The sequence below is a fragment of the Channa argus genome, unplaced genomic scaffold (genome assembly GCF_033026475.1).
Source record: "Channa argus isolate prfri unplaced genomic scaffold, Channa argus male v1.0 Contig030, whole genome shotgun sequence".
Classification (NCBI taxonomy): domain Eukaryota; kingdom Metazoa; phylum Chordata; class Actinopteri; order Anabantiformes; family Channidae; genus Channa; species Channa argus.
The window spans coordinates 218,868-245,902 of record NW_027125249.1 but is presented as its reverse complement, the minus strand read 5'-3'; the positions used below and the strand labels follow the sequence as shown (position 1 = coordinate 245,902).

The 27,035-nt window shown below is 41.6% G+C and overlaps 2 non-coding genes and 26 pseudogenes across 2 annotated transcripts; all 28 read left to right on the top strand.

Annotated features, from left to right (window-relative positions):
- Positions 1-17: 17 nt before the first annotated feature.
- On the top strand, positions 18-136 carry LOC137116279 (5S ribosomal RNA; annotated as a pseudogene).
- An 868-nt stretch (positions 137-1,004) lies between these two features.
- LOC137116102 (5S ribosomal RNA) lies at positions 1,005-1,123 on the top strand (annotated as a pseudogene).
- An 867-nt stretch (positions 1,124-1,990) lies between these two features.
- LOC137116080 (5S ribosomal RNA) lies at positions 1,991-2,109 on the top strand (annotated as a pseudogene).
- Positions 2,110-2,966: 857 nt separating this feature from the next.
- On the top strand, positions 2,967-3,085 carry LOC137115977 (5S ribosomal RNA; annotated as a pseudogene).
- An 867-nt stretch (positions 3,086-3,952) lies between these two features.
- LOC137115938 (5S ribosomal RNA) lies at positions 3,953-4,071 on the top strand (annotated as a pseudogene).
- An 867-nt stretch (positions 4,072-4,938) lies between these two features.
- Positions 4,939-5,072, top strand: LOC137116293 (5S ribosomal RNA; annotated as a pseudogene).
- Positions 5,073-5,929: 857 nt separating this feature from the next.
- LOC137115867 (5S ribosomal RNA) lies at positions 5,930-6,048 on the top strand (annotated as a pseudogene).
- Positions 6,049-6,915: 867 nt separating this feature from the next.
- On the top strand, positions 6,916-7,034 carry LOC137115866 (5S ribosomal RNA; annotated as a pseudogene).
- Positions 7,035-7,891: 857 nt separating this feature from the next.
- On the top strand, positions 7,892-8,010 carry LOC137115991 (5S ribosomal RNA; annotated as a pseudogene).
- An 867-nt stretch (positions 8,011-8,877) lies between these two features.
- Positions 8,878-8,996, top strand: LOC137115864 (5S ribosomal RNA; annotated as a pseudogene).
- An 857-nt stretch (positions 8,997-9,853) lies between these two features.
- LOC137115990 (5S ribosomal RNA) lies at positions 9,854-9,972 on the top strand (annotated as a pseudogene).
- Positions 9,973-10,839: 867 nt separating this feature from the next.
- LOC137115863 (5S ribosomal RNA) lies at positions 10,840-10,958 on the top strand (annotated as a pseudogene).
- An 867-nt stretch (positions 10,959-11,825) lies between these two features.
- LOC137115862 (5S ribosomal RNA) lies at positions 11,826-11,944 on the top strand (annotated as a pseudogene).
- Positions 11,945-12,811: 867 nt separating this feature from the next.
- Positions 12,812-12,930, top strand: LOC137116316 (5S ribosomal RNA; annotated as a pseudogene).
- Positions 12,931-13,787: 857 nt separating this feature from the next.
- Positions 13,788-13,906, top strand: LOC137115861 (5S ribosomal RNA; annotated as a pseudogene).
- An 867-nt stretch (positions 13,907-14,773) lies between these two features.
- On the top strand, positions 14,774-14,882 carry LOC137115814 (5S ribosomal RNA; annotated as a pseudogene).
- An 857-nt stretch (positions 14,883-15,739) lies between these two features.
- Positions 15,740-15,858, top strand: LOC137115898 (5S ribosomal RNA). The gene has a single exon (XR_010913565.1). It is a non-coding gene; the product is annotated as a 5S ribosomal RNA (ribosomal RNA).
- Positions 15,859-16,725: 867 nt separating this feature from the next.
- LOC137115812 (5S ribosomal RNA) lies at positions 16,726-16,834 on the top strand (annotated as a pseudogene).
- An 857-nt stretch (positions 16,835-17,691) lies between these two features.
- Positions 17,692-17,810, top strand: LOC137116070 (5S ribosomal RNA; annotated as a pseudogene).
- Positions 17,811-18,677: 867 nt separating this feature from the next.
- LOC137115887 (5S ribosomal RNA) lies at positions 18,678-18,796 on the top strand. The gene has a single exon (XR_010913564.1). It is a non-coding gene; the product is annotated as a 5S ribosomal RNA (ribosomal RNA).
- Positions 18,797-19,653: 857 nt separating this feature from the next.
- On the top strand, positions 19,654-19,772 carry LOC137116063 (5S ribosomal RNA; annotated as a pseudogene).
- An 867-nt stretch (positions 19,773-20,639) lies between these two features.
- LOC137115860 (5S ribosomal RNA) lies at positions 20,640-20,758 on the top strand (annotated as a pseudogene).
- Positions 20,759-21,615: 857 nt separating this feature from the next.
- On the top strand, positions 21,616-21,734 carry LOC137116075 (5S ribosomal RNA; annotated as a pseudogene).
- Positions 21,735-22,601: 867 nt separating this feature from the next.
- LOC137116035 (5S ribosomal RNA) lies at positions 22,602-22,720 on the top strand (annotated as a pseudogene).
- Positions 22,721-23,587: 867 nt separating this feature from the next.
- On the top strand, positions 23,588-23,706 carry LOC137116157 (5S ribosomal RNA; annotated as a pseudogene).
- Positions 23,707-24,573: 867 nt separating this feature from the next.
- LOC137115859 (5S ribosomal RNA) lies at positions 24,574-24,692 on the top strand (annotated as a pseudogene).
- Positions 24,693-25,549: 857 nt separating this feature from the next.
- On the top strand, positions 25,550-25,668 carry LOC137116055 (5S ribosomal RNA; annotated as a pseudogene).
- Positions 25,669-26,525: 857 nt separating this feature from the next.
- On the top strand, positions 26,526-26,644 carry LOC137116256 (5S ribosomal RNA; annotated as a pseudogene).
- The last annotated feature ends 391 nt before the right edge of the window (positions 26,645-27,035 follow it).

Genomic DNA, 27,035 nt, shown 5'->3' with positions numbered 1-27,035 from the left:
TGATGATGTCAAATGCAGCTTACGGCCACACCGCTCTCTAAGCGCCCGATCCCGTCCGATCTCGGCAGCCAAATAGGGCCGGGCCTTGTTAGTACTTGGTAGGAAGACCGCCTGGGAATACCACGTGCTGTAAGCTTCTTTGCTTGGGTTTACGGGCAGCACAAGCTGGTGTTACTGCCTATTTATTCATAGAAATTGTTCTATATTTTCATCAAATTTTGTTCTTTCATTGCTGTTTTGCTACTTTATTGGTTTGCCAACCATCGTGCTTCATTACTAGTAGACCATGTTACGGTCCTGGCCATATGTGTTGTTTTTATTTTCTTGTTCTTATAGGTGCCCTGCCTGATTGGCCGGATTGGGGGGCAGTACCGGAAGCTGAGTGGTCCATCCTACACTTCCTGGAGTTTTAAAAGTACGGTTCCCAACAGCTAGCGAGGCTCTTTCTGGCATCAGCACCTGTTTGCTGTTCTTGGTTTCCAAACCTTATTTAGCATTTTTGAATTGTTAGGTTTTGTGCCGTGGTTTTGTTTATAAATTGTATATTTTGTAAATAGTATTAAATTTGTAGGGGTGGACTGCCATTTTTCTTTTGATTGTTTTCTCTTGTTTTCGCATTAGGGAGTTAGGGTTAGCGACTGTCTTTTGGTTTGTTTCTTTCTATCAGGCTAGCTAGCACTTTCTGTGGGAAATGGCTTATTTTGTTTATTATGTTGGCCTTGGTTCGCCCTGAGTTGTAGTGTCATGTTTTGTTTGACACTTTCTTTCGTTTAAAATAAATATCATTCTGTTGGAATATCTCAATCCTGGATTTTGGTTTGGGGATCGGAGAGGGAACATGCAAATTTATCTTTGTATGTTTCACCCTGACCCCCTAGACAGGGGCGTAACAGACCAGTACAGTTATAGTACTTTGTACTTTGCCACATTTATCTTCTTCTTAGCAAGTGTCATGCATTCTGCTTCTCTAGCGTTTTTAAGAGCTGTTGATGATATCAAATGCATGTTACGGCCACACCGCTCTCTAAGCGCCCGATCTCGTCCGATCTCGGCAGCCAAATAGGGCTGGGCCTGGTTAGTACTTGGTAGGAAGACCGCCTGGGAATACCAGGTGCTGTAAGCTTTTTTGCTTGGGTTTACGGGCAGCTCAAGCTGGTGTTACTGCCTATTTATTCATAGAAATTGTTCTATATTTTCATCAAATTTTGTTCTTTCATTGCTGTTTTGCTACTTTATTGGTTTGTCAACCATCGTGCTTCATTACTAGTAGACCATGTTACGGTCCTGGCCATATGTGTTGTTTTTATTTTCTTGTTCTTATAGGTGCCGTGCCTGATTGGCCGGATTTGGGGGAAGTACAGGAAGCTGATTGGTCCATCCTACACTTCTTGGAGTTTTAAATGTACGGTTCCCAACAGCTAGCGAGGCTCTTTCTGGCAGCAGCACCTGTTTGCTGTTCTTGGTTTCCAAATCTTATTTAGCATTTTTGAATTGTTAGGTTTTGTGCCGTGGTTTTGTTTATAAATTGTATATTTTGTAAATAGTATTAAATCTGTAGGGGTGGACTGCCATTTTCTTTTGATTGTTTTCTCTTGTTTTCACATTAGGGAGTTAGGGTTAGCGACTGTCTTTTGGTTTGTTTATTTCTATCAGGCTAGCTAGCACTTTCTGTGGGAAATGGCTTATTTTGTTTATTATGTTGGCCTTGGTTCGCCCTGAGTTGTAGTGTCATGTTTTGTTTGACACTTTCTTTCGTTTAAAATAAATATCATTCTGTTGGAACATCTCAATCCTGGATTTTGGTTTGGGGATCGGAGAGGGAACATGCAAATTTATCTTTGTATGTTTCACCCTGACCCCCTAGACAGGGGCGTAACAGACCAGTACAGTTATAATACTTTGTACTTTGCCACATTTATCTTCTTCTTAGCAAGTGTCATGCATTCTGCTTCTCCAGCGTTTTTAAGAGCTGTTGATGATGTCAAATGCAGCTTACGGCCACACCGCTCTCTAAGCGCCCGATCTCGTCCGATCTCGGCAGCCAAATAGAGCCGGGCCTGGTTAGTACTTGGTAGGAAGACCGCCTGGGAATACCACGTGCTGTAAGCTTCTTTGCTTGGGTTTACGGGCAGCACAAGCTGGTGTTACTGCCTATTTATTCATAGAAATTGTTCTATATTTTCATCAAATTTTGTTCTTTCATTGCTGTTTTGCTACTTTATTGGTTTGCCAACCATCGTGCTTCATTACTAGTAGACCATGTTACGGTCCTGGCCATATGTGTTGTTTTTATTTTGTTGTTCTTATAGGTGCCCTGCCTGATTGGCCGGATTGGGGGGCAGTACAGGAAGCGGATTGGTCCATCCTACACTTCCTGGAGTTTTAAAAGTACGGTTCCCAACAGCTAGCGAGGCTCTTTCTGGCATCAGCACCTGTTTGCTGTTCTTGGTTTCCAAACCTTATTTAGCATTTTTGAATTGTTAGGTTTTGTGCCGTGGTTTTGTTTATAAATTGTATATTTTGTAAATAGTATTAAATCTGTAGGGGTGAACTGCCATTTTCTTTGGACTGTTTTCACATTAGGGAGTTAGGGTTAGCGACTGTCTTTTGGTTTGTTTATTTCTATCAGGCTAGCTAGCACTTTCTGTGGGAAATGGCTTATTTTGTTTATTATGTTGGCCTTGGTTCGCCCTGAGTTGTAGTGTCATGTTTTGTTTGACACTTTCTTTCGTTTAAAATAAATATCATTCTGTTGGAACATCTCGATCCTGGATTTTGGTTTGGGGATCGGAGATGGAACATGCTAATTTATCTTTGTGTGTTGCACCCTGACCCCCTAGACAGGGGCGTAACAGACCAGTACAGTTATAGTACTTTGTACTTTGCCACATTTATCTTCTTCTTAGCAAGTGTCATGCATTCTGCTTCTCCAGCGTTTTTAAGAGCTGTTGATGATGTCAAATGCAGCTTACGGCCACACCGCTTTCTAAGCGCCCGATCTCGTCCGATCTCGGCAGCCAAATAGAGCCGGGCCTGGTTAGTACTTGGTAGGAAGACCGCCTGGGAATACCAGGTGCTGTAAGCTTTTTTGCTTGGGTTTACGGGCAGCACAAGCTGGTGTTACTGCCTATTTATTCATAGAAATTGTTCTATATTTTCATCAAATTTTGTTCTTTCATTGCTGTTTTGCTACTTTATTGGTTTGTCAACCATCGTGCTTCATTACTAGTAGACCATGTTATGGTCCTGGCCATATGTGATGTTTTTATTTTGTTGTTCTTATAGGTGCCCTGCCTGATTGGCCGGATTTGGGGGAAGTACAGGAAGCTGATTGGTCCATCCTACACTTCCTGGAGTTTTAAAAGTACGGTTCCCAACAGCTAGCGAGGCTCTTTCTGGCAGCAGCACCTGTTTGCTGTTCTTGGTTTCCAAACCTTATTTAGCATTTTTGAATTGTTAGGTTTTGTGCCGTGGTTTTGTTTATAAATTGTATATTTTGTAAATAGTATTAAATCTGTAGGGGTGGACTGCCATTTTCTTTTGATTGTTTTCTCTTGTTTTCACATTAGGGAGTTAGGGTTAGCGACTGTCTTTTGGTTTGTTGATTTCTATCAGGCTAGCTAGCACTTTCTGTGGGAAATGGCTTATTTTGTTTATTATGTTGGCCTTGGTTCGCCCTGAGTTGTAGTGTCATGTTTTGTTTGACACTTTCTTTCGTTTAAAATAAATATCATTCTGTTGGAACATCTCGATCCTGGATTTTGGTTTGGGGATCGGAGAGGGAACATGCTAATTTATCTTTGTATGTTGCACCCTGAGCCCCTAGACAGGGGCGTAACAGACCAGTACAGTTATAGTCCTTTGTACTTTGCCACATTTATCTTCTTCTTAGCAAGTGTCATGCATTCTGCTTCTCCAGCGTTTTTAAGAGCTGTTGATGATGTCAAATGCAGCTTACGGCCACACCGCTCTCTAAGCGCCCGATCTCGTCAGATCTCGGCAGCCAAATAGAGCCGGGCCTGGTTAGTACTTGGTAGGAAGACCGCCTGGGAATACCAGGTGCTGTAAGCTTTTTTGCTTGGGTTTACGGGCAGCACAAGCTGGTGTTACTGCCTATTTATTCATAGAAATTGTTCTATATTTTCATCAAATTTTGTTCTTTCATTGCTGTTTTGCTACTTTATTGGTTTGTCAACCATCGTGCTTCATTACTAGTAGACCATGTTACGGTCCTGGCCATATGTGTTGTTTTTATTTTCTTGTTCTTATACGTGCCCTGCCTGATTGGCCGGATTTGGGGGAAGTACAGGAAGCTGATTGGTCCATCCTACACTTCCTGGAGTTTTAAAAGTACGGTTCCCAACAGCTAGCGAGGCTCTTTCTGGCAGCAGCACCTGTTTGCTGTTCTTGCTTTCCAAACCTTATTTAGCATTTTTGAATTGTTAGGTTTTGTGCCGTGGTTTTGTTTATAAATTATATATTTTGTAAATAGTATTAAATCTGTAGGGGTGGACTGCCATTTTCTTTTGATTGTTTTCTCTTGTTTTCACATTAGGGAGTTAGGGTTAGCGACTGTCTTTTGGTTTGTTTATTTCTATCAGGCTAGCTAGCACTTTCTGTGGGAAATGGCTTATTTTGTTTATTATGTTGGCCTTGGTTCACCCTGAGTTGTAGTGTCATGTTTTGTTTGACACTTTCTTTCGTTTAAAATAAATATCATTCTGTTGGAACATCTCGATCCTGGATTTTGGTTTGAGGATCGGAGAGGGAACATGCTAATTTATCTTTGTATGTTTCACCCTGACCCCCTAGACAGGGGCGTAACAGACCAGTACAGTTATAGTACTTTGTACTTTGCCACATTTATCTTCTTCTTAGCAAGTGTCATGCATTCTGCTTCTCTAGCGTTTTTAAGAGCTGTTGATGATGTCAAATGCAGCTTACGGCCACACCGCTCTCTAAGCGCCCGCTCTCTAAGCGCCCGATCTCGTCCGATCTCGGCAGCCAAATAGAGCCGGGCCTGGTTAGTACTTGGTAGGAAGACCGCCTGGGAATACCAGGTGCTGTAAGCTTTTTTGCTTGGGTTTACGGGCAGCACAAGCTGGTGTTACTGCCTATTTATTCATAGAAATTGTTCTATATTTTCATCAAATTTTGTTCTTTCATTGCTGTTTTGCTACTTTATTGGTTTGCCAACCATCGTGCTTCATTACTAGTAGACCATGTTACGGTCCTGGCCATATGTGTTGTTTTTATTTTCTTGTTCTTATAGGTGCCCTGCCTGATTGGCCGGATTGGGGGGCAGTACAGGAAGATGATTGGTCCATCCTACACTTCCTGGAGTTTTAAAAGTACGGTTCCCAACAGCTAGCGAGGCTCTTTCTGGCATCAGCACCTGTTTGCTGTTCTTGGTTTCCAAACCTTATTTAGCATTTTTGAATTGTTAGGTTTTGTGCCGTGGTTTTGTTTATAAATTGTATATTTTGTAAATAGTATTAAATCTGTAGGGGTGAACTGCCATTTTCTTTGGACTGTTTTCACATTAGGGAGTTAGGGTTAGCGACTGTCTTTTGGTTTGTTTATTTCTATCAGGCTAGCTAGCACTTTCTGTGGGAAATGGCTTATTTTGTTTATTATGTTGGCCTTGGTTCACCCTGAGTTGTAGTGTCATGTTTTGTTTGACACTTTCTTTCGTTTAAAATAAATATCATTCTGTTGGAACATCTCGATCCTGGATTTTGGTTTGGGGATCGGAGAGGGAACATGCTAATTTATCTTTGTATGTTGCACCCTGACCCCCTAGACAGGGGCGTAACAGACCAGTACAGTTATAGTACTTTGTACTTTGCCACATTTATCTTCTTCTTAGCAAGTGTCATGCATTCTGCTTCTCCAGCGTTTTTAAGAGCTGTTGATGATGTCAAATGCAGCTTACGGCCACACCGCTCTCTAAGCGCCCGATCTCGTCCGATCTCGGCAGCCAAATAGAGCCGGGCCTGGTTAGTACTTGGTAGGAAGACCGCCTGGGAATACCAGGTGCTGTAAGCTTTTTTGCTTGGGTTTACGGGCAGCACAAGCTGGTGTTACTGCCTATTTATTCATAGAAATTGTTCTATATTTTCATCAAATTTTGTTCTTTCATTGCTGTTTTGCTACTTTATTGGTTTGTCAACCATCGTGCTTCATTACTAATAGACCATGTTACGGTCCTGGCCATATGTGTTGTTTTTATTTTCTTGTTCTTATAGGTGCCCTGCCTGATTGGCCGGATTGGGGGGCAGTACAGGAAGCTGATTGGTCCATCCTACACTTCCTGGAGTTTTAAAAGTACGGTTCCCAACAGCTAGCGAGGCTCTTTCTGGCAGCAGCACCTGTTTGCTGTTCTTGCTTTCCAAACCTTATTTAGCATTTTTGAATTGTTAGGTTTTGTGCCGTGGTTTTGTTTATAAATTTTATATTTTGTAAATAGTATTAAATCTGTAGGGGTGGACTGCCATTTTCTTTTGATTGTTTTCTCTTGTTTTCAAATTAGGGAGTTAGGGTTAGCGACTGTCTTTTGGTTTGTTTATTTCTATCAGGCTAGCTAGCACTTTCTGTGGGAAATGGCTTATTTTGTTTATTATGTTGGCCTTGGTTCGCCCTGAGTTGTAGTGTCATGTTTTGTTTGACACTTTCTTTCGTTTAAAATAAATATCATTCTGTTGGAACATCTCGATCCTGGATTTTGGTTTGGGGATCGGAGAGGGAACATGCTAATTTATCTTTGTATGTTGCACCCTGACCCCCTAGACAGGGGCGTAACAGACCAGTACAGTTATAATACTTTGTACTTTGCCACATTTATCTTCTTCTTAGCAAGTGTCATGCATTCTGCTTCTCCAGCGTTTTTAAGAGCTGTTGATGATGTCAAATGCAGCTTACGGCCACACCGCTCTCTAAGCGCCCGATCTCGTCCGATCTCGGCAGCCAAATAGAGCCGGGCCTGGTTAGTACTTGGTAGGAAGACCGCCTGGGAATACCAGGTGCTGTAAGCTTTTTTGCTTGGGTTTACGGGCAGCACAAGCTGGTGTTACTGCCTATTTATTCATAGAAATTGTTCTATATTTTCATCAAATTTTGTTCTTTCATTGCTGTTTTGCTACTTTATTGGTTTGCCAACCATCGTGCTTCATTACTAGTAGACCATGTTACGGTCCTGGCCATATGTGTTGTTTTTATTTTCTTGTTCTTATAGGTGCCCTGCCTGATTGGCCGGATTGGGGGGCAGTACAGGAAGCTGATTGGTCCATCCTACACTTCCTGGAGTTTTAAAAGTACGGTTCCCAACAGCTAGCGAGGCTCTTTCTGGCATCAGCACCTGTTTGCTGTTCTTGGTTTCCAAACCTTATTTAGCATTTTTGAATTGTTAGGTTTTGTGCCGTGGTTTTGTTTATAAATTGTATATTTTGTAAATAGTATTAAATCTGTAGGGGTGAACTGCCATTTTCTTTGGACTGTTTTCACATTAGGGAGTTAGGGTTAGCGACTGTCTATTGGTTTGTTTATTTCTATCAGGCTAGCTAGCACTTTCTGTGGGAAATGGCTTATTTTGTTTATTATGTTGGCCTTGGTTCGCCCTGAGTTGTAGTGTCATGTTTTGTTTGACACTTTCTTTCGTTTAAAATAAATATCATTCTGTTGGAACATCTCGATCCTGGATTTTGGTTTGGGGATCGGAGAGGGAACATGCTAATTTATCTTTGTATGTTGCACCCTGAGCCCCTAGACAGGGGCGTAACAGACCAGTACAGTTATAGTACTTTGTACTTTGCCACATTTATCTTCTTCTTAGCAAGTGTCATGCATTCTGCTTCTCCAGCGTTTTTAAGAGCTGTTGATGATGTCAAATGCAGCTTACGGCCACACCGCTCTCTAAGTGCCCGATCTCGTCCGATCTCGGCAGCCAAATAGAGCCGGGCCTGGTTAGTACTTGGTAGGAAGACCGCCTGGGAATACCAGGTGCTGTAAGCTTTTTTGCTTGGGTTTACGGGCAGCACAAGCTGGTGTTACTGCCTATTTATTCATAGAAATTGTTCTATATTTTCATCAAATTTTGTTCTTTCATTGCTGTTTTGCTACTTTATTGGTTTGCCAACCATCGTGCTTCATTACTAGTAGACCATGTTACGGTCCTGGCCATATGTGTTGTTTTTATTTTCTTGTTCTTATAGGTGCCCTGCCAGATTGGCCGGATTTGGGGGAAGTACAGGAAGCTGATTGGTCCATCCTACACTTCCTGGAGTTTTAAAAGTACGGTTCCCAACAGCTAGCGAGGCTCTTTCTGGCAGTAGCACCTGTTTGCTGTTCTTTGTTTCCAAATCTTATTTAGCATTTTTGAATTGTTAGGTTTTGTGCCGTGGTTTTGTTTATAAATTGTATATTTTGTAAATAGTATTAAATCTGTAGGGGTGGACTGCCATTTTCTTTTGATTGTTTTCTCTTGTTTTCACATTAGGGAGTTAGGGTTAGCGACTGTCTTTTGGTTTGTTTTTTTCTATCAGGCTAGCTAGCGCTTTCTGTGGGAAATGGCTTATTTTGTTTATTATGTTGGCCTTGGTTCGCCCTGAGTTGTAGTGTCATGTTTTTTTTGACACTTTCTTTCGTTTAAAATAAATATCATTCTGTTGGAACATCTCAATCCTGGATTTTGGTTTGAGGATCGGAGAGGGAACATGCAAATTTATCTTTGTATGTTTCACCCTGACCACCTAGACAGGGGCGTAACAGACCAGTACAGTTATAGTACTTTGTACTTTGCCACATTTATCTTCTTCTTAGCAAGTGTCATGCATTCTGCTTCTCCAGCGTTTTTAAGAGCTGTTGATGATGTCAAATGCAGCTTACGGCCACACCGCTCTCTAAGCGCCCGATCTCGTCCGATCTCGGCAGCCAAATAGAGCCGGGCCTGGTTAGTACTTGGTAGGAAGACCGCCTGGGAATACCAGGTGCTGTAAGCTTTTTTGCTTGGGTTTACGGGCAGCACAAGCTGGTGTTACTGCCTATTTATTCATAGAAATTGTTCTATATTTTCATCAAATTTTGTTCTTTCATTGCTGTTTTGCTACTTTATTGGTTTGCCAACCATCGTGCTTCATTACTAGTAGACCATGTTACGGTCCTGGCCATATGTGTTGTTTTTATTTTCTTGTTCTTATAGGTGCCCTGCCTGATTGGCCGGATTTGGGGGCAGTACAGGAAGCTGATTGGTCCATCCTACACTTCCTGGAGTTTTAAAAGTACGGTTCCCAACAGCTAGCGAGGCTTATTCTGGCATCAGCACCTGTTTGCTGTTCTTGGTTTCCAAATCTTATTTAGCATTTTTGAATTGTTAAGTTTTGTGCCGTGGTTTTGTTTATAAATTGTATATTTTGTAAATAGTATTAAATCTGTAGGGGTGAACTGCCATTTTCTTTGGACTGTTTTCACATTAGGGAGTTAGGGTTAGCGACTGTCTATTGGTTTGTTTATTTCTATCAGGCTAGCTAGCACTTTCTGTGGGAAATGGCTTATTTTGTTTATTATGTTGGCCTTGGTTCGCCCTGAGTTGTAGTGTCATGTTTTGTTTGACACTTTCTTTCGTTTAAAATAAATATCATTCTGTTGGAACATCTCGATCCTGGATTTTGGTTTGGGGATCGGAGAGGGAACATGCTAATTTATCTTTGTATGTTGCACCCTGAGCCCCTAGACAGGGGCGTAACAGACCAGTACAGTTATAGTACTTTGTACTTTGCCACATTTATCTTCTTCTTAGCAAGTGTCATGCATTCTGCTTCTCCAGCGTTTTTAAGAGCTGTTGATGATGTCAAATGCAGCTTACGGCCACACCGCTCTCTAAGTGCCCGATCTCGTCCGATCTCGGCAGCCAAATAGAGCCGGGCCTGGTTAGTACTTGGTAGGAAGACCGCCTGGGAATACCAGGTGCTGTAAGCTTTTTTGCTTGGGTTTACGGGCAGCACAAGCTGGTGTTACTGCCTATTTATTCATAGAAATTGTTCTATATTTTCATCAAATTTTGTTCTTTCATTGCTGTTTTGCTACTTTATTGGTTTGCCAACCATCGTGCTTCATTACTAGTAGACCATGTTACGGTCCTGGCCATATGTGTTGTTTTTATTTTCTTGTTCTTATAGGTGCCCTGCCAGATTGGCCGGATTTGGGGGCAGTACAGGAAGCTGATTGGTCCATCCTACACTTCCTGGAGTTTTAAAAGTACGGTTCCCAACAGCTAGCGAGGCTCTTTCTGGCAGTAGCACCTGTTTGCTGTTCTTTGTTTCCAAATCTTATTTAGCATTTTTGAATTGTTAGGTTTTGTGCCGTGGTTTTGTTTATAAATTGTATATTTTGTAAATAGTATTAAATCTGTAGGGGTGGACTGCCATTTTCTTTTGATTGTTTTCTCTTGTTTTCACATTAGGGAGTTAGGGTTAGCGACTGTCTTTTGGTTTGTTTTTTTCTATCAGGCTAGCTAGCGCTTTCTGTGGGAAATGGCTTATTTTGTTTATTATGTTGGCCTTGGTTCGCCCTGAGTTGTAGTGTCATGTTTTGTTTGACACTTTCTTTCGTTTAAAATAAATATCATTCTGTTGGAACATCTCAATCCTGGATTTTGGTTTGAGGATCGGAGAGGGAACATGCAAATTTATCTTTGTATGTTTCACCCTGACCACCTAGACAGGGGCGTAACAGACCAGTACAGTTATAGTACTTTGTACTTTGCCACATTTATCTTCTTCTTAGCAAGTGTCATGCATTCTGCTTCTCCAGCGTTTTTAAGAGCTGTTGATGATGTCAAATGCAGCTTACGGCCACACCGCTCTCTAAGCGCCCGATCTCGTCCGATCTCGGCAGCCAAATAGAGCCGGGCCTGGTTAGTACTTGGTAGGAAGACCGCCTGGGAATACCAGGTGCTGTAAGCTTTTTTGCTTGGGTTTACGGGCAGCACAAGCTGGTGTTACTGCCTATTTATTCATAGAAATTGTTCTATATTTTCATCAAATTTTGTTCTTTCATTGCTGTTTTGCTACTTTATTGGTTTGCCAACCATCGTGCTTCATTACTAGTAGACCATGTTACGGTCCTGGCCATATGTGTTGTTTTTATTTTCTTGTTCTTATAGGTGCCCTGCCTGATTGGCCGGATTTGGGGGAAGTACAGGAAGCTGATTGGTCCATCCTACACTTCCTGGAGTTTTAAAAGTACGGTTCCCAACAGCTAGCGAGGCTCTTTCTGGCAGTAGCACCTGTTTGCTGTTCTTGGTTTCCAAATCTTATTTAGCATTGTTGAATTGTTAGGTTTTGTGCCGTGGTTTTGTTTATAAATTGTATATTTTGTAAATAGTATTAAATCTGTAGGGGTGGACTGCCATTTTCTTTTGATTGTTTTCTCTTGTTTTCACATTAGGGAGTTAGGGTTAGCGACTGTCTTTTGGTTTGTTTTTTTCTATCAGGCTAGCTAGCGCTTTCTGTGGGAAATGGCTTATTTTGTTTATTATGTTGGCCTTGGTTCGCCCTGAGTTGTAGTGTCATGTTTTGTTTGACACTTTCTTTCGTTTAAAATAAATATCATTCTGTTGGAACATCTCAATCCTGGATTTTGGTTTGAGGATCGGAGAGGGAACATGCAAATTTATCTTTGTATGTTTCACCCTGACCACCTAGACAGGGGCGTAACAGACCAGTACAGTTATAGTACTTTGTACTTTGCCACATTTATCTTCTTCTTAGCAAGTGTCATGCATTCTGCTTCTCCAGCGTTTTTAAGAGCTGTTGATGATGTCAAATGCAGCTTACGGCCACACCGCTCTCTAAGCGCCCGATCTCGTCCGATCTCGGCAGCCAAATAGAGCCGGGCCTGGTTAGTACTTGGTAGGAAGACCGCCTGGGAATACCAGGTGCTGTAAGCTTTTTTGCTTGGGTTTACGGGCAGCACAAGCTGGTGTTACTGCCTATTTATTCATAGAAATTGTTCTATATTTTCATCAAATTTTGTTCTTTCATTGCTGTTTTGCTACTTTATTGGTTTGCCAACCATCGTGCTTCATTACTAATAGACCATGTTACGGTCCTGGCCATATGTGTTGTTTTTATTTTCTTGTTCTTATAGGTGCCCTGCCTGATTGGCCGGATTGGGGGGCAGTACAGGAAGCTGATTGGTCCATCCTACACTTGCTGGAGTTTTAAAAGTACGGTTCCCAACAGCTAGCGAGGCTCTTTCTGGCATCAGCACCTGTTTGCTGTTCTTGGTTTCCAAACCTTATTTAGCATTTTTGAATTGTTAAGTTTTGTGCCGTGGTTTTGTTTATAAATTGTGTATTTTGTAAATAGTATTAAATCTGTAGGGGTGAACAGCCATTTTCTTTTGATTGTTTTCTCTTGTTTTCACATTAGGGAGTTAGGGTTAGCGACTGTCTTTTGGTTTGTTTATTTCTATCAGGCTAGCTAGCACTTTCTGTGGGAAATGGCTTGATTTGTTTATTATGTTGGCCTTGGTTCGCCCTGAGTTGTAGTGTCATGTTTTGTTTGACACCTTCTTTCGTTTAAAATAAATATCATTCTGTTGGAACATCTCGATCCTGGATTTTGGTTTGGGGATCGGAGAGGGAACATGCTAATTTTTCTTTGTATGTTGCACCCTGAGCCCCTAGACAGGGGCGTAACAGACCAGTACAGTTATAGTACTTTGTACTTTGCCACATTTATCTTCTTCTTAGCAAGTGTCATGCATTCTGCTTCTCCAGCGTTTTTAAGAGCTGTTGATGATGTCAAGTGCAGCTTACGGCCACACCGCTCTCTAAGAGCCGGATCTCGCCCGATCTCGGCAGCCAAATAGAGCCGGGCCTGGTTAGTACTTGGTAGGAAGACCGCCTGGGAATACCAGGTGCTGTAAGCTTTTTTGCTTGGGTTTACGGGCAGCTCAAGCTGGTGTTACTGCCTATTTATTCATAGAAATTGTTCTATATTTTCATCAAATTTTGTTCTTTCATTGCTGTTTTGCTACTTTATTGGTTTGTCAACCATCGTGCTTCATTACTAGTAGACCATGTTACGGTCCTGGCCATATGTGTTGTTTTTTTTTTCTTGTTCTTATAGGTGCCCTGCCTGATTGGCCGGATTTGGGGGAAGTACAGGAAGCTGATTGGTCCATCCTACACTTCCTGGAGTTTTAAAAGTACGGTTCCCAACAGCTAGCGAGGCTCTTTCTGGCAGTAGCACCTGTTTGCTGTTCTTGGTTTCCAAATCTTATTTAGCATTTTTGAATTGTTAGGTTTTGTGCCGTGGTTTTGTTTATAAATTGTATATTTTGTAAATAGTATTAAATCTGTAGGGGTGAACTGCCATTTTCTTTGGACTGTTTTCACATTAGGGAGTTAGGGTTAGCGATTGTCTTTTGGTTTGTTTATTTCTATCAGGCTAGCTAGCACTTTCTGTGGGAAATGGCTTATTTTGTTTATTATGTTGGCCTTGGTTCGCCCTGAGTTGTAGTGTCATGTTTTGTTTGACACTTTCTTTCGTTTAAAATAAATATCATTCTGTTGGAACATCTCGATCCTGGATTTTGGTTTGGGGATCGGAGAGGGAACATGCTAATTTATCTTTGTATGTTGCACCCTGAGCCCCTAGACAGGGGCGTAACAGACCAGTACAGTTATAGTACTTTGTACTTTGCCACATTTATCTTCTTCTTAGCAAGTGTCATGCATTCTGCTTCTCCAGCGTTTTTAAGAGCTGTTGATGATGTCAAATGCAGCTTACGGCCACACCGCTCTCTAAGCGCCCGATCTCGTCCGATCTCGGCAGCCAAATAGAGCCGGGCCTGGTTAGTACTTGGTAGGAAGACCGCCTGGGAATACCAGGTGCTGTAAGCTTTTTTGCTTGGGTTTACGGGCAGCTCAAGCTGGTGTTACTGCCTATTTATTCATAGAAATTGTTCTATATTTTCATCAAATTTTGTTCTTTCATTGCTGTTTTGCTACTTTATTGGTTTGTCAACCATCGTGCTTCATTACTAGTAGACCATGTTACGGTCCTGGCCATATGTGTTGTTTTTATTTTCTTGTTCTTATAGGTGCCCTGCCTGATTGGCCGGATTTGGGGGAAGTACAGGATGCTGATTGGTCCATCCTACACTTCCTGGAGTTTTAAATGTACGGTTCCCAACAGCTAGCGAGGCTCTTTCTGGCAGCAGCACCTGTTTGTTGTTCTTGGTTTCCAAATCTTATTTAGCATTTTTGAATTGTTAGGTTTTGTGCCGTGGTTTTGTTTATAAATTGTATATTTTGTAAATAGTATTAAATCTGTAGGGGTGGACTGCCATTTTCTTTTGATTGTTTTCTCTTGTTTTCACATTGGGGAGTTAGGGTTAGCGACTATCTTTTGGTTTGTTTATTTCTATCAGGCTAGCTAGCACTTTCTGTGGGAAATGGCTTATTTTGTTTATTATGTTGGCCTTGGTTCGCCCTGAGTTGTAGTGTCATGTTTTGTTTGACACTTTCTTTCGTTTAAAATAAATATCATTCTGTTGGAACATCTCAATCCTGGATTTTGGTTTGAGGATCGGAGAGGGAACATGCAAATTTATCTTTGTATGTTTCACCCTGACCCCCTAGACAGGGGCGTAACAGACCAGTACAGTTATAGTACTTTGTACTTTGCCACATTTATCTTCTTCTTAGCAAGTGTCATGCATTCTGCTTCTCTAGCGTTTTTAAGAGCTGTTGATAATGTCAAATGCAGCTTACGGCCACACCGCTCTGTAAGCGTCCGATCTCGGCAGCCAAATAGAGCCGGGCCTGGTTAGTACTTGGTAGGAAGACCGCCTGGGAATACCAGGTGCTGTAAGCTTTTTTGCTTGGGTTTACAGGCAGCACAAGCTGGTGTTACTGCCTATTTATTCATAGAAATTGTTCTATATTTTCATCAAATTTTGTTCTTTCATTGCTGTTTTGCTACTTTATTGGTTTGCCAACCATCGTGCTTCATTACTAGTAGACCATGTTACGGTCCTGGCCATATGTGTTGTTTTTATTTTCTTGTTCTTATAGGTGCCCTGCCTGATTGGCCGGATTGGGGGGCAGTACAGGAAGCTGATTGGTCCATCCTACACTTCCTGGAGTTTTAAAAGTACGGTTCCCAACAGCTAGCGAGGCTCTTTCTGGCATCAGCACCTGTTTGCTGTTCTTGGTTTCCAAACCTTATTTAGCATTTTTGAATTGTTAGGTTTTGTGCCGTGGTTTTGTTTATAAATTGTATATTTTGTAAATAGTATTAAATCTGTAGGGGTGAACTGCCATTTTCTTTGGACTGTTTTCACATTAGGGAGTTAGGGTTAGCGACTGTCTTTTGGTTTGTTTATTTCTATCAGGCTAGCTAGCACTTTCTGTGGGAAATGGCTTATTTTGTTTATTATGTTGGCCTTGGTTCGCCCTGAGTTGTAGTGTCATGTTTTGTTTGACACTTTCTTTCGTTTAAAATAAATATCATTCTGTTGGAACATCTCGATCCTGGATTTTGGTTTGGGGATCGGAGAGGGAACATGCTAATTTATCTTTGTATGTTGCACCCTGACCCCCTAGACAGGGGCGTAACAGACCAGTACAGTTATAGTACTTTGTACTTTGCCACATTTATCTTCTTCTTAGCAAGGGTCATGCATTCTGCTTCTCTAGCGTTTTTAAGAGCTGTTGATAATGTCAAATGCAGCTTACGGCCACACCGCTCTGTAAGCGCCCGATCTCGTCCGATCTCGGCAGCCAAATAGAGCCGGGCCTGGTTAGTACTTGGTAGGAAGACCGCCTGGGAATACCAGGTGCTGTAAGCTTTTTTGCTTGGGTTTACAGGCAGCACAAGCTGGTGTTACTGCCTATTTATTCATAGAAATTGTTCTATATTTTCATCAAATTTTGTTCTTTCATTGCTGTTTTGCTACTTTATTGGTTTGTCAACCATCGTGCTTCATTACTAGTAGACCATGTTACGGTCCTGGCCATATGTGTTGTTTTTATTTTCTTGTTCTTATAGGTGCCCTGCCTGATTGGCCGGATTTGGGGGAAGTACAGGATGCTGATTGGTCCATCCTACACTTCCTGGAGTTTTAAATGTACGGTTCCCAACAGCTAGCGAGGCTCTTTCTGGCAGCAGCACCTGTTTGTTGTTCTTGGTTTCCAAATCTTATTTAGCATTTTTGAATTGTTAGGTTTTGTGCCGTGGTTTTGTTTATAAATTGTATATTTTGTAAATAGTATTAAATCTGTAGGGGTGGACTGCCATTTTCTTTTGATTGTTTTCTCTTGTTTTCACATTGGGGAGTTAGGGTTAGCGACTATCTTTTGGTTTGTTTATTTCTATCAGGCTAGCTAGCACTTTCTGTGGGAAATGGCTTATTTTGTTTATTATGTTGGCCTTGGTTCGCCCTGAGTTGTAGTGTCATGTTTTGTTTGACACTTTCTTTCGTTTAAAATAAATATCATTCTGTTGGAACATCTCAATCCTGGATTTTGGTTTGAGGATCGGAGAGGGAACATGCAAATTTATCTTTGTATGTTTCACCCTGACCCCCTAGACAGGGGCGTAACAGACCAGTACAGTTATAGTACTTTGTACTTTGCCACATTTATCTTCTTCTTAGCAAGTGTCATGCATTCTGCTTCTCTAGCGTTTTTAAGAGCTGTTGATAATGTCAAATGCAGCTTACGGCCACACCGCTCTGTAAGCGTCCGATCTCGGCAGCCAAATAGAGCCGGGCCTGGTTAGTACTTGGTAGGAAGACCGCCTGGGAATACCAGGTGCTGTAAGCTTTTTTGCTTGGGTTTACAGGCAGCACAAGCTGGTGTTACTGCCTATTTATTCATAGAAATTGTTCTATATTTTCATCAAATTTTGTTCTTTCATTGCTGTTTTGCTACTTTATTGGTTTGCCAACCATCGTGCTTCATTACTAGTAGACCATGTTACGGTCCTGGCCATATGTGTTGTTTTTATTTTCTTGTTCTTATAGGTGCCCTGCCTGATTGGCCGGATTGGGGGGCAGTACAGGAAGCTGATTGGTCCATCCTACACTTCCTGGAGTTTTAAAAGTACGGTTCCCAACAGCTAGCGAGGCTCTTTCTGGCATCAGCACCTGTTTGCTGTTCTTGGTTTCCAAACCTTATTTAGCATTTTTGAATTGTTAGGTTTTGTGCCGTGGTTTTGTTTATAAATTGTATATTTTGTAAATAGTATTAAATCTGTAGGGGTGAACTGCCATTTTCTTTGGACTGTTTTCACATTAGGGAGTTAGGGTTAGCGACTGTCTTTTGGTTTGTTTATTTCTATCAGGCTAGCTAGCACTTTCTGTGGGAAATGGCTTATTTTGTTTATTATGTTGGCCTTGGTTCGCCCTGAGTTGTAGTGTCATGTTTTGTTTGACACTTTCTTTCGTTTAAAATAAATATCATTCTGTTGGAACATCTCGATCCTGGATTTTGGTTTGGGGATCGGAGAGGGAACATGCTAATTTATCTTTGTATGTTGCACCCTGACCCCCTAGACAGGGGCGTAACAGACCAGTACAGTTATAGTACTTTGTACTTTGCCACATTTATCTTCTTCTTAGCAAGGGTCATGCATTCTGCTTCTCCAGCGTTTTTAAGAGCTGTTGATGATGTCAAATGCAGCTTACGGCCACACCGCTCTCTAAGCGCCCGATCCCGTCCGATCTCGGCAGCCAAATAGGGCCGGGCCTTGTTAGTACTTGGTAGGAAGACCGCCTGGGAATACCAGGTGCTGTAAGCTTTTTTGCTTGGGTTTACGGGCAGCTCAAGCTGGTGTTACTGCCTATTTATTCATAGAAATTGTTCTATATTTTCATCAAATTTTGTTCTTTCATTGCTGTTTTGCTACTTTATTGGTTTGTCAACCATCGTGCTTCATTACTAGTAGACCATGTTACGGTCCTGGCCATATGTGTTGTTTTTATTTTCTTGTTCTTATAGGTGCCCTGCCTGATTGGCCGGATTTGGGGGAAGTACAGGATGCTGATTGGTCCATCCTACACTTCCTGGAGTTTTAAATGTACGGTTCCCAACAGCTAGCGAGGCTCTTTCTGGCAGCAGCACCTGTTTGTTGTTCTTGGTTTCCAAATCTTATTTAGCATTTTTGAATTGTTAGGTTTTGTGCCGTGGTTTTGTTTATAAATTGTATATTTTGTAAATAGTATTAAATCTGTAGGGGTGGACTGCCATTTTCTTTTGATTGTTTTCTCTTGTTTTCACATTGGGGAGTTAGGGTTAGCGACTATCTTTTGGTTTGTTTATTTCTATCAGGCTAGCTAGCACTTTCTGTGGGAAATGGCTTATTTTGTTTATTATGTTGGCCTTGGTTCGCCCTGAGTTGTAGTGTCATGTTTTGTTTGACACTTTCTTTCGTTTAAAATAAATATCATTCTGTTGGAACATCTCAATCCTGGATTTTGGTTTGAGGATCGGAGAGGGAACATGCAAATTTATCTTTGTATGTTTCACCCTGACCCCCTAGACAGGGGCGTAACAGACCAGTACAGTTATAGTACTTTGTACTTTGCCACATTTATCTTCTTCTTAGCAAGTGTCATGCATTCTGCTTCTCTAGCGTTTTTAAGAGCTGTTGATAATGTCAAATGCAGCTTACGGCCACACCGCTCTGTAAGCGCCCGATCTCGTCCGATCTCGGCAGCCAAATAGAGCCGGGCCTGGTTAGTACTTGGTAGGAAGACCGCCTGGGAATACCAGGTGCTGTAAGCTTTTTTGCTTGGGTTTACAGGCAGCACAAGCTGGTGTTACTGCCTATTTATTCATAGAAATTGTTCTATATTTTCATCAAATTTTGTTCTTTCATTGCTGTTTTGCTACTTTATTGGTTTGCCAACCATCGTGCTTCATTACTAGTAGACCATGTTACGGTCCTGGCCATATGTGTTGTTTTTATTTTCTTGTTCTTATAGGTGCCCTGCCTGATTGGCCGGATTGGGGGGCAGTACAGGAAGCTGATTGGTCCATCCTACACTTCCTGGAGTTTTAAAAGTACGGTTCCCAACAGCTAGCGAGGCTCTTTCTGGCATCAGCACCTGTTTGCTGTTCTTGGTTTCCAAACCTTATTTAGCATTTTTGAATTGTTAGGTTTTGTGCCGTGGTTTTGTTTATAAATTGTATATTTTGTAAATAGTATTAAATCTGTAGGGGTGAACTGCCATTTTCTTTGGACTGTTTTCGCATTAGGGAGTTAGGGTTAGCGACTGTCTTTTGGTTTGTTTATTTCTATCAGGCTAGCTAGCACTTTCTGTGGGAAATGGCTTATTTTGTTTATTATGTTGGCCTTGGTTCGCCCTGAGTTGTAGTGTCATGTTTTGTTTGACACTTTCTTTCGTTTAAAATAAATATCATTCTGTTGGAACATCTCGATCCTGGATTTTGGTTTGGGGATCGGAGAGGGAACATGCTAATTTATCTTTGTATGTTGCACCCTGACCCCCTAGACAGGGGCGTAACAGACCAGTACAGTTATAGTACTTTGTACTTTGCCACATTTATCTTCTTCTTAGCAAGTGTCATGCATTCTGCTTCTCTAGCGTTTTTAAGAGCTGTTGATGATGTCAAATGCAGCTTACGACCACACCGCTCTCTAAGCGCCCGATCTCGTCCGATCTCGGCAGCCAAATAGGGCCGGGCCTGGTTAGTACTTGGTAGGAAGACCGCCTGGGAATACCAGGTGCTGTAAGCTTTTTTGCTTGGGTTTACGGGCAGCACAAGCTGGTGTTACTGCCTATTTATTCATAGAAATTGTTCTATATTTTCATCAAATTTTGTTCTTTCATTGCTGTTTTGCTACTTTATTGGTTTGTCAACCATCGTGCTTCATTACTAATAGACCATGTTACGGTCCGGGCCATATGTGTTGTTTTTATTTTCTTGTTCTTATAGGTGCCCTGCCTGATTGGCCGGATTTGGGGGCAGTACAGGAAGCTGATTGGTCCATCCTACACTTCCTGGAGTTTTAAAAGTACGGTTCCCAACAGCTAGCGAGGCTCTTTCTGGCATCAGCACCTGTTTGCTGTTCTTGGTTTCCAAACCTTATTTAGCATTTTTGAATTGTTAGGTTTTGTGCCGTGGTTTTGTTTATAAATTGTATATTTTGTAAATAGTATTAAATCTGTAGGGGTGGACTGCCATTTTCTTTTGATTGTTTTCTCTTGTTTTCACATTAGGGAGTTAGGGTTAGCGACTGTCTTTTGGTTTGTTTATTTCTATCAGGCTAGCTAGCACTTTCTGTGGGAAATGGCTTATTTTGTTTATTATGTTGGCCTTGGTTCGCCCTGAGTTGTAGTGTCATGTTTTGTTTGACACTTTCTTTCGTTTAAAATAAATATCATTCTGTTGGAACATCTCGATCCTGGATTTTGGTTTGGGGATCGGAGAGGGAACATGCTAATTTATCTTTGTATGTTGCACCCTGACCCCCTAGAAAGGGGCGTAACAGACCAGTACAGTTATAGTAGTTTGTACTTTGCCACATTTATCTTCTTCTTAGCAAGTGTCATGCATTCTGCTTCTCTAGCGTTTTTAAGAGCTGTTGATGATGTCAAATGCAGCTTACGGCCACACCGCTCTCTAAGCGCCCGATCTCGTCCGATCTCGGCAGCCAAATAGAGCCGGGCCTGGTTAGTACTTGGTAGGAAGACCGCCTGGGAATACCAGGTGCTGTAAGCTTTTTTGCTTGGGTTTACGGGCAGCTCAAGCTGGTGTTACTGCCTATTTATTCATAGAAATTGTTCTATATTTTCATCAAATTTTGTTCTTTCATTGCTGTTTTGCTACTTTATTGGTTTGCCAACCATCGTGCTTCATTACTAGTAGACCATGTTACAGTCCTGGCCATATGTGTTGTTTTTATTTTCTTGTTCTTATAAGTGCCCTGCCTGATTGGCCGGATTGGGGGGCAGTACAGGAAGCTGATTGGTCCATCCTACACTTCCTGGAGTTTTAAAAGTACGGTTCCCAACAGCTAGCGAGGCTCTTTCTGGCATCAGCACCTGTTTGCTGTTCTTGCTTTCCAAATCTTATTTAGCATTTTTGAATTGTTAGGTTTTGTGCCGTGGTTTTGTTTATAAATTGTATATTTTGTAAATAGTATTAAATCTGTAGGGGTGAACTGCCATTTTCTTTGGACTGTTTTCACATTAGGGAGTTAGGGTTAGCGACTGTCTTTTGGTTTGTTTATTTCTATCAGGCTAGCTAGCACTTTCTGTGGGAAATGGCTTATTTTGTTTATTATGTTGGCCTTGGTTCGCCCTGAGTTGTAGTGTCATGTTTTGTTTGACACTTTCTTTCGTTTAAAATAAATATCATTCTGTTGGAACATCTCAATCCTGGATTTTGGTTTGGGGATCGGAGAGGGAACATGCTAATTTATCTTTGTATGTTGCACCCTGAGCCCCTAGACAGGGGCGTAACAGACCAGTACAGTTATAGTACTTTGTACTTTGACACATTTATCTTCTTCTTAGCAAGTGTCATGCATTCTGCTTCTCCAGCGTTTTTAAGAGCTGTTGATGATATCAAATGCATGTTACGGCCACACCGCTCTGTAAGCGCCCGATCTCGTCCGATCTCGGCAGCCAAATAGGGCCGGGCCTGGTTAGTACTTGGTAGGAAGACCGCCTGGGAATACCAGGTGCTGTAAGCTTTTTTGCTTGGGTTTACGGGCAGCTCAAGCTGGTGTTACTGCCTATTTATTCATAGAAATTGTTCTATATTTTCATCAAATTTTGTTCTTTCATTGCTGTTTTGCTACTTTATTGGTTTGTCAACCATCGTGCTTCATTACTAGTAGACCATGTTACGGTCCTGGCCATATGTGTTGTTTTTATTTTCTTGTTCTTATAGGTGCCCTGCCTGATTGGCCGGATTTGGGGGAAGTACAGGAAGCTGATTGGTCCATCCTACACTTCCTGGAGTTTTAAATGTACGGTTCCCAACAGCTAGCGAGCCTCTTTCTGACAGCAGCACCTGTTTGCTGTTCTTGGTTTCCAAATCTTATTTAGCATTTTTGAATTGTTAGGTTTTGTGCCGTGGTTTTGTTTATAAATTGTATATTTTGTAAATAGTATTAAATCTGTAGGGGTGGACTGCCATTTTCTTTTGATTGTTTTCTCTTGTTTTCACATTAGGGAGTTAGGGTTAGCGACTATCTTTTGGTTTGTTTATTTCTATCAGGCTAGCTAGCACTTTCTGTGGGAAATGGCTTATTTTGTTTATTATGTTGGCCTTGGTTCGCCCTGAGTTGTAGTGTCATGTTTTGTTTGACACTTTCTTTCGTTTAAAATAAATATCATTCTGTTGGAACATCTCAATCCTGGATTTTGGTTTGGGGATCGGAGAGGGAACATGCTAATTTATCTTTGTATGTTGCACCCTGAGCCCCTAGACAGGGGCGTAACAGACCAGTACAGTTATAGTACTTTGTACTTTGCCACATTTATCTTCTTCTTAGCAAGTGTCATGCATTCTGCTTCTCCAGCGTTTTTAAGAGCTGTTGATGATGTCATATGCAGCTTACGGCCACACCGCTCTCTAAGCGCCCGATCTCGCCCGATCTCGGCAGCCAAATAGAGCCGGGCCTGGTTAGTACTTGGTAGGAAGACCGCCTGGGAATACCAGGTGCTGTAAGCTTTTTTGCTTGGGTTTACGGGCAGCTCAAGCTGGTGTTACTGCCTATTTATTCATAGAAATTGTTCTATATTTTCATCAAATTTTGTTCTTTCATTGCTGTTTTGCTACTTTATTGGTTTGTCAACCATCGTGCTTCATTACTAGTAGACCATGTTACGGTCCTGGCCATATGTGTTGTTTTTATTTTCTTGTTCTTATAGGTGCCCTGCCTGATTGGCCGGATTTGGGGGAAGTACAGGAAGCTGATTGGTCCATCCTACACTTCCTGGAGTTTTAAATGTACGGTTCCCAACAGCTAGCGAGGCTCTTTCTGGCAGCAGCACCTGTTTGCTGTTCTTGGTTTCCAAATCTTATTTAGCATTTTTGAATTGTTAGGTTTTGTGCCGTGGTTTTGTTTATAAATTGTATATTTTATAAATAGTATTAAATCTGTAGGGGTGGACTGCCATTTTCTTTTGATTGTTTTCTCTTGTTTTCACATTAGGGAGTTAGGGTTAGCGACTGTCTTTTGGTTTGTTTATTTCTATCAGGCTAGCTAGCACTTTCTGTGGGAAATGGCTTATTTTGTTTATTATGTTGGCCTTGGTTCGCCCTGAGTTGTAGTGTCATGTTTTGTTTGACACTTTCTTTCGTTTAAAATAAATATCATTCTGTTGGAACATCTCGATCCTGGATTTTGGTTTGGGGATCGGAGAGGGAACATGCTAATTTATCTTTGTATGTTGCACCCTGACCCCCTAGAAAGGGGCGTAACAGACCAGTACAGTTATAGTAGTTTGTACTTTGCCACATTTATCTTCTTCTTAGCAAGTGTCATGCATTCTGCTTCTCCAGCGTTTTTAAGAGCTGTTGATGATATCAAATGCATGTTACGGCCACACCGCTCTCTAAGCGCCCGATCTCGTCCGATCTCGGCAGCCAAATAGGGCCGGGCCTGGTTAGTACTTGGTAGGAAGACCGCCTGGGAATACCAGGTGCTGTAAGCTTTTTTGCTTGGGTTTACGGGCAGCTCAAGCTGGTGTTACTGCCTATTTATTCATAGAAATTGTTCTATATTTTCATCAAATTTTGTTCTTTCATTGCTGTTTTGCTACTTTATTGGTTTGTCAACCATCGTGCTTCATTACTAGTAGACCATGTTACGGTCCTGGCCATATGTGTTGTTTTTATTTTCTTGTTCTTATAGGTGCCCTGCCTGATTGGCCGGATTTGGGGGAAGTACAGGATGCTGATTGGTCCATCCTACACTTCCTGGAGTTTTAAATGTACGGTTCCCAACAGCTAGCGAGGCTCTTTCTGGCAGCAGCACCTGTTTGCTGTTCTTGGTTTCCAAATCTTATTTAGCATTTTTGAATTGTTAGGTTTTGTGCCGTGGTTTTGTTTATAAATTGTATATTTTGTAAATAGTATTAAATCTGTAGGGGTGGACTGCCATTTTCTTTTGATTGTTTTCTCTTGTTTTCACATTAGGGAGTTAGGGTTAGCGACTATCTTTTGGTTTGTTTATTTCTATCAGGCTAGCTAGCACTTTCTGTGGGAAATGGCTTATTTTGTTTATTATGTTGGCCTTGGTTCGCCCTGAGTTGTAGTGTCATGTTTTGTTTGACACTTTCTTTCGTTTAAAATAAATATCATTCTGTTGGAACATCTCAATCCTGGATTTTGGTTTGAGGATCGGAGAGGGAACATGCAAATTTATCTTTGTATGTTTCACCCTGACCCCCTAGACAGGGGCGTAACAGACCAGTACAGTTATAGTACTTTGTACTTTGCCACATTTATCTTCTTCTTAGCAAGTGTCATGCATTCTGCTTCTCTAGCGTTTTTAAGAGCTGTTGATGATGTCAAATGCAGCTTACGGCCACACCGCTCTCTAAGCGCCCGATCTCGTCCGATCTCGGCAGCCAAATAGAGCCGGGCCTGGTTAGTACTTGGTAGGAAGACCGCCTGGGAATACCAGGTGCTGTAAGCTTTTTTGCTTGGGTTTACAGGCAGCACAAGCTGGTGTTACTGCCTATTTATTCATAGAAATTGTTCTATATTTTCATCAAATTTTGTTCTTTCATTGCTGTTTTGCTACTTTATTGGTTTGCCAACCATCGTGCTACATTACTAGTAGACCATGTTACGGTCCTGGCCATATGTGTTGTTTTTATTTTCTTGTTCTTATAGGTGCCCTGCCTGATTGGCCGGATTGGGGGGCAGTACAGGAAGCTGATTGGTCCATCCTACACTTCCTGGAGTTTTAAAGGTACGGTTCCCAACAGCTAGCGAGGCTCTTTCTGGCATCAGCACCTGTTTGCTGTTCTTGGTTTCCAAACCTTATTTAGCATTTTTGAATTGTTAGGTTTTGTGCCGTGGTTTTGTTTATAAATTGTATATTTTGTAAATAGTATTAAATCTGTAGGGGTGAACTGCCATTTTCTTTGGACTGTTTTCACATTAGGGAGTTAGGGTTAGCGACTGTCTTTTGGTTTGTTTATTTCTATCAGGCTAGCTAGCACTTTCTGTGGGAAATGGCTTATTTTGTTTATTATGTTGCCCTTGGTTCGCCCTGAGTTGTAGTGTCATGTTTTGTTTGACACTTTCTTTCGTTTAAAATAAATATCATTCTGTTGGAACATCTCGATCCTGGATTTTGGTTTGGGGATCGGAGAGGGAACATGCTAATTTATCTTTGTATGTTGCACCCTGACCCCCTAGAAAGGGGCGTAACAGACAAGTACAGTTATAGTACTTTGTACTTTGACACATTTATCTTCTTCTTAGCAAGTGTCATGCATTCTGCTTCTCCAGCGTTTTTAAGAGCTGTTGATGATATCAAATGCAGCTTACGGCCACACCGCTCTCTAAGCGCCCGATCTCGTCCGATCTCGGCAGCCAAATAGAGCCGGGCCTGGTTAGTACTTGGTAGGAAGACCGCCTGGGAATACCAAGTGCTGTAAGCTTTTTTGCTTGGGTTTACGGGCAGCACAAGCTGGTGTTACTGCCTATTTATTCATAGAAATTGTTCAATATTTTCATCAAATTTTGTTCTTTCATTGCTGTTTTGCTACTTTATTGGTTTGCCAACCATCGTGCTTCATTACTAGTAGACCATGTTACGGTCCTGGCCATATGTGTTGTTTTTATTTTCTTGTTCTTATAGGTGCCCTGCCTGATTGGCTGGATTGGGGGGCAGTACAGGAAGCTGATTGGTCCATCCTACACTTCCTGGAGTTTTAAAAGTACGGTTCCCAACAGCTAGCGAGGCTCTTTCTGGCATCAGCACCTGTTTGCTGTTCTTGGTTTCCAAACCTTATTTAGCATTTTTGAATTGTTAGGTTTTGTGCCGTGGTTTTGTTTATAAATTGTATATTTTGTAAATAGTATTAAATCTGTAGGGGTGAACTGCCATTTTCTTTGGACTGTTTTCACATTAGGGAGTTAGGGTTAGTGACTGTCTTTTGGTTTGTTTATTTCTATCAGGCTAGCTAGCACTTTCTGTGGGAAATGGCTTATTTTGTTTATTATGTTGGCCTTGGTTCGCCCTGAGTTGTAGTGTCATGTTTTGTTTGACACTTTCTTTCGTTTAAAATAAATATCATTCTGTTGGAACATCTCGATCCTGGATTTTGGTTTGGGGATCGGAGAGGGAACATGCTAATTTATCTTTGTATGTTGCACCCTGACCCCCTAGAAAGGGGCGTAACAGACCAGTACAGTTATAGTACTTTGTACTTTGACACATTTATCTTATTCTTAGCAAGTGTCATGCATTCTGCTTCTCCAGCGTTTTTAAGAGCTGTTGATGATATCAAATGCATGTTACGGCCACACCGCTCTCTAAGCGCCCGATCTCGTCCGATCTCGGCAGCCAAATAGGGCCGGGCCTGGTTAGTACTTGATAGGAAGACCGCCTGGGAATACCAGGTGCTGTAAGCTTTTTTGCTTGGGTTTACGGGCAGCTCAAGCTGGTGTTACTGCCTATTTATTCATAGAAATTGTTCTATATTTTCATCAAATTTTGTTCTTTCATTGCTGTTTTGCTACTTTATTGGTTTGTCAACCATCGTGCTTCATTACTAGTAGACCATGTTACGGTCCTGGCCATATGTGTTGTTTTTATTTTCTTGTTCTTATAGGTGCCCTGACTGATTGGCCGTATTTGGGGGAAGTACAGGATGCTGATTGGTCCATCCTACACTTCCTGGAGTTTTAAATGTACGGTTCCCAACAGCTAGCGAGGCTCTTTCTGGCAGCAGCACCTGTTTGTTGTTCTTGGTTTCCAAATCTTATTTAGCATTTTTGAATTGTTAGGTTTTGTGCCGTGGTT